Source organism: Chrysochloris asiatica, unplaced genomic scaffold, assembly GCF_000296735.1.
Source record: "Chrysochloris asiatica unplaced genomic scaffold, ChrAsi1.0 scaffold00033, whole genome shotgun sequence".
Lineage (NCBI taxonomy): Eukaryota > Metazoa > Chordata > Mammalia > Afrosoricida > Chrysochloridae > Chrysochloris > Chrysochloris asiatica.
In genome coordinates this window covers 14,318,253-14,324,333 of record NW_006408551.1, presented here as the reverse complement: position 1 = coordinate 14,324,333, position 6,081 = coordinate 14,318,253, and the positions used below count along the sequence as shown (strand labels likewise).

At 41.9% G+C, this 6,081-nt stretch overlaps 1 pseudogene; it reads right to left on the bottom strand.

Moving 5' to 3' along the window:
* Positions 1-3,670: 3,670 nt before the first annotated feature.
* LOC102814005 lies at positions 3,671-4,326 on the bottom strand (annotated as a pseudogene).
* Between the last annotated feature and the right edge of the window lie 1,755 nt (positions 4,327-6,081).

The window sequence follows — 6,081 nt, the reverse complement described above, 5'->3', positions numbered from 1 at the left end:
CAATGTGGTCGCCAGCAAGCTTACATGCCTGCTTATGTGTTCCTTTGAGTTTCAGCTTAGAGGGAGATTTGTCCTGAAGGAACTTGATTGCTTGCCTTGATGGCTTCCTGGCGAACAACTTGCTTATCCTTGTAGTAGCCAGTCATACTGACATTTTTGTTTTGGGGTTTTCCTGCTGATCTTTCTTTGAAAATGTATCTTCTGTCACACTCACTGTTCCAGACTGGTCTGCTTGTCCTTGCTAGTGGGAATGTCCCGCCTCAGAAGCTTCCAAATGGGGCTCAGGATTCCACCTAAGGCCCTATACACTGCCAACACTCCACAAGAGGCTTAGTTCACTGGGCAAGTTCTAGAACTTCTTTTAGGTATTCCAATCAGTTATAGGCTGAAGACGGGCTTACAAGCTTTCTCTAATCATGTTTCCCGACATTCCTTTCAATGCCACTCAAGTGTCTATTTTACAACAGTAGGCACGGGAAGCCAATATTCATAAGACAGTCAAGCATCTTGGTATTATTTCCCCTCTTCAGACTATGCCTTGATCCCTGTATCACAGAGCCCTGTTGTTCCAGGGTTGAGCATGCATCACTATTTACCTCTGTCCCATTCAGCCCATGCAAACCTGTCTCAGTGTTCCCCTATCTACCTTGTTCTTCCACTCCCTTCCCCTTCTTGTGTATTGCCCTCTTCAACACCTGAAATATGATGTGTCTGCCCCCTACCCTGTGATCTACCGTTTCCTCCCTCCACCTGCCCCAGCCTCCTACCTCCATCCCAACCCCACTGGTAACCAACAAAGAAAAACACTTTTTTGACTCCAGGTCTTTTTACACTTTGTTATACTACCTGACTTTGTCTTCTTGAACGGACCTTTGAATTTTTCTGTTCAACTCTTGTACTTCCTCACTTCTTCTATTTGCTTTAGCATCTCTACACTGCAGAGCAAGTTTCAGAGTCTTTTCTGACATCCATTTTGGTCTTTTCCTTCTTTTTTGTCTTCTTAGTGGTTACGAATCGGGCTGCGAACCTTAAGGTCAGCGGTTCGAAACTACCAGCTGCTCCGCGGGAGAAAGATGAGGCTTTCTACTCCCGTAAAGATTTACACCCTCGGAAACCCTGTACAGGGTCGCTATGGGTCGGAACTGACTCGACGGCACTTAACAACAACAAGTGACCTTTTGCTTTCTTCCAGTATGATGTTCTCGATGTCATCCCATAACTCTCCTGTTCTTCGCCTTTAGAGTCTAATGTATCATCTCTGTTTCTCAGGTCTCTAAATTCAGGTGGGACATATTCAAGGTCATATTTTGGCTTTTGTGGACTTGTTTTAATTTTCTTCAGCTTCAATCTGAATTTACATATGAGCAATTGATAGTCTGTTCCACAGTCTGCCCCTGGTATTGTTTTGGGTGATGCTATGGAGCTTTTCCACCATCTCTTTCCACAAATGTAGTCAATTTGATTTCTGTGGGTTCCATCTGGTGAGGTCCATGTGTATAATTACATTTTATGTTGTTTAAAAAAGGTATTTTCGATGAACAAATCATTGGTCTTGCAAAATTCTATCATGTGATCTCCAGCATCATTTATATTACCAAGGCCATAGTTTCTAATCACTGATCTTTTCTCTTTGTTTCCACCCTTTGCATTCCACTCGACAGTAATTGTCAATACATCTTGATTGTATGCTTGATCAACTTCAGACTTTAATTTCAACAAGGCTGGTTTTAATGGTTGGTGTGTAAATCTGATTAATAGCGGTGTTAACTGGTCTTCCTTGTAGGCATATATTTATTATCCTTTCACAAACAGCATTGTACTTCAAGACAGATCTCGATATGTTCTTTTTGATGATAAATGTGACACCATTCCTCTTTAATTTGGAATTCCCCGCATAGTAAATCATGTGATTGTGAGATTCAAAATGGCCAATACCAGTCCAACTCAACTCACTAATGCCTAGAATATTGATGTTTATGTGTTCCATTTCAATTTTGACAATTTCCAGTTTTTCTAGATTCATACTTTGTGCATTCCATGTTTCAATTAGTAATGGATGTTTACAGCCATTTCTCTTCATTTTGAGTTGTGCCCCATCAGCCAATGAAGGTCCTGAGGGCTTTACTCCATTCACATCATCACAGTCAACTCTACTTTGAGGACGCAGCTCTTCCCTAATCTCATTTTCAGTGCCTTCTGATCTGAAGGGCTCATTTTCAGGCACCATATCTGACAGTGTTCCACTGTTATTCATAAATTTATCAGTGACTAAATATTCAGAAGTTGTCCATCTCTTCTTCTCCCTAGTCTGTCTTTGTGTAGAAGCTCATCTGAAACCTGTCCACTGTGGGTGACCCTGCTGGTATTTGAAATATCCGTGGCATAGCTTCCAGAATCACAGCAACAGACAAGCTGCCACAGTATAACAGACTGACAGACAAGTGGTGGATATTTACATGTAGACACTATTAAATTGGTTTAAGTTTTTTTGTGTATATTCAGAGCAACATCAACAAAATAAATAAATAAAATTTAGAAAAGTAATTCACTTAGTGAACAAATAGTATATGCTAGACATTGCTCTCAGCACAAAGGACACCACTGGACAAAAGAGACCAAAACCTTTATTCTCATAGAGTTTATATTTTAGTCAGTGTTAGTAGGAGATGAAAATTATATAGTACATTAGAGGATAATAAGTATTCTCTCTTGTAAGAAAGATAAAGAATATTTGACGTAGGCTGCTTATTAAAGTTCTCACAAAGAAGGTCACATTTGAGCAAAGATTTGTAGTAGATTAAGGAGCTAGTCATGCAGGTGTCTGTGGGAAAGCCTTGTGGGCAGAAAGAACGGCAAGTGCAAAGGTCCTGAGGCAGGGATGTGCCTGGCATGTGCCAACAAAGCAAAGAAGCCAGCATGTCAGAACTGGATAGGTGGAGGGGAGCACATTAGGAATTAAGATCAGAAAGTGTAATAGACATTGGTTATATATGGTCTTGAAAACAAGGCCTTGGTTTTACGTTTTCTCTGAGATGAGAAACCACTGGAGTATTTTGAGCAAAGGAGTGACATGATTTGACTTATTATTATTTTTTTTTAAAACAAAGCGTCTTTATATATTAAAAATGAGAGCACAAGGTGGGCATAGGCAGAAGTGTGCAGGGGGTGGAAGGTATAAATTGGAGTATACAGCACAGTTGGGACATGGTAGCAGCTCCAGGTCAGAAGACTTGGCTATGGTGTTACTTCGGTAACTTCTGTGATCTTCTAGAAGTGGACTCAAAAGCCCTTGGGGGAGGGTGCAGAGGCATGATGGGATGGGGAATCCCTGCAAGTTCACTAGGTCCCTTCACAACAGTGACAATGGCAGCAGCTCCATCTTGTTCACAAAAAAGCAGCTCTCCACACTGGGTCCCCAGCTCCTGGTGTGTAAGTGTAGTGTGCCACTGGAAACCACCATCTCTGGCTTCATCATGCAAAGATGAAGAAAAACCAGCAACAGAGACCAGGGTGAGTGAGGCAGCTCTAATCCTGTTATCCAAATGGATTTTTTAAATGCCTCCAAAATATAAAAATATAAAATCAAACCCATCCCAGAGCTGCCAAGTATCATGGCCTGTGGGTTGGCTCCAGCTCTGGGTGGGATTTGAGGTGAGGAGAGGCTCTGTGGTCAAGGCGCTCCTACTCCCCCACCCCCAGCAGACAGAATTCTTGGTGGGGAGACCAGAGGGTCTTGAGAGTTGCCCTGTGGGGCAGATGTGACATAGTGGCTGGAGGCCCGGTCTCCCCAGAAGGGAATGTACAACACAGCAACCCCCCGTCCCCAGAAACAAAAGACTTCAGGCAGCTCAGCCCAGGTAGGGGGAAGTCTGCAAGTCCTTCTTTTAGGCCTTGAGCCCCAGGAGGTTTAAGAAGTCACAGATGATGGTGCTGGCTGTCCTAGCAGAGAGGGATCAGGATCAGGACCCCCGAGATAATGAAGATGATCCTGGAGGTAGCACCAGGTGAGTCTTGAAGTCCTTGTTCACACAGGTGGTGCAGTTGGCCCCCGTGAGGTAGACCAGCAGGCCAATCATGGCTACCGGGAGGGCACCAACATAGAGGGCGTGGGTAGACTGCTGGTCCTGAGGCAGCTGTAATAGCAACCATATGCCTTACACTGCATCTGTCCCCTGCTCCGCACCATGCAGGACATCCACAGACCCTTCCACATCAACTGGGCCACTAAGCTGCTGCCTACAAAGGCAACATGCAGGATACTAGGGAATACAACCAGCCGAACAGTGTCAGTTTGATTCCCAGCATCTGCAGACCAGCAGAAGCCATGATGAGGTCCAGAAGCTACAGAGGTGAACTGAAAGATTTGTGGGAGGTTGGCAGAAAGTCTTGACCTATTTTTTTTTTTAAAGGATACGTTTGGCAACTGGGCATAGAGAATAGACTATTAGGCTGATGAAGACACAAATAAACAAATAAAAACAATGAAGTACATTTTTTACTCACAAGATTGGTAAATATATATTTTTTAAAAGCAGTTCATGTGTGAGCTTGTAGAAAATGATTGTTATTGTTGTTAAGTGCTATTGAGTCAGTTCTGACTCACAGCTACCTGGTATAGAGTTTCCGAGGAGTGACTGGTGGGTTTGAACCCTGCCCTTGCAGTTCCAACTTACCTTAAGGTCCAGTGCTTATCTTACAGAACCACATCAAGACTCCATAATATGATTACATTTGCATAAATATTATTGCAGATAAATGTTCTTCTGGTACTAGGAACTGCAAAAATCTGTCAGGGAGACTTAGAATAAATTTATATTAAAGGTCACATTGACAACCAACTGAAACCTGTGTGATTTGGGAAAAGCATGGACAACCTGAGTTTGTAACGGGGAAGCTTATGTAACATTTAACAAATTAGTTTCTCTCGGTCTCAGGATCATCATTGGTTATTATAAGAATTAAATGAAAGAATCCATGTAAAGCCCTTGGCACAGAATATGGCTAAGCAAATATTTGTCTTTCTTGCTTCAAATATTAGACTTTGCTGCATATTCAATATCCAGCAAACACGCCTTTCTTGTTAACCAATCAATTTAGGTCCAGAATCCTCCCCTTAGGGAGGAAAGTTCAATCCCCAGCTCAGAGATGCATCATTTTCAGGGATCATTATTGCTAAGAATTATTTTAGGCCTAGGCAGAATGCTGGACAGGTTTTGGAGAAAGTTTCTACACCTTGAAAAGAGACCTACAGAAAGAGATCCTTTCTTCTTCCACTGGACTGTGTCATACCCAAATAGTGATTGGCAATTTTGCAGCCATTTTATGGACAAGGTGACACAATGAAGAAAGCAAAACAGGACAGAAGAAAGAAACGGCTTTCCTCCTTGAACTACCTAAAGTTGCCCTGATTAGGTCTTCTTATAATGGGAAGTAATGTATTTTCTTTATTTTTAAGCCATTGAGTCAGTTTTCTTTCACTTAAAGTCCATATTATCCTAACTGATACATTTCCACCCTATGCTATCCTTTATTTTAATTCTTTCTTCTGAAAGAGTTCTTATCATTATATTTCTGCCAAATTCTTCTTCCGTTCTACCCCCAGGCTTGGTCAGCATTGGGTAGAGTCAGTAGAAAAAATCAGAAATAAGGTTTTCCAAAATGGTTATTAAATTTTTCTCCTGAAAATAATATGAAATAGAAATTTCATTCCCCTACATTTAAAAAAGACTCTTGGTGTGGCGCTGTAGGATCAGCACTGAACTTTGAACCACATGGTTGGCTGTCCAATCCCACCAGTTGCCCCTTGGAAACACCATACTGGGTCACTATGAGTCGCAACTGACTTGACAACACTTTACACCAACAACGACAACACAACATTTTAAAAAACAACCTATCACGAAGGGCTTTAAAAAGAAAAAAAAAATGTGCTAAAATTTCTCTCATATAATAGTTTGGGTGCTAGGGAGGGGGCAATATACAAGTAGGGAGAGGAGAATGGAAGAACAAAGCAGATGGGAGAACAATTAGACAGGTCTCAATGGGCTAAGTGAGAGAGGTAAATAATGATATATGCACAAC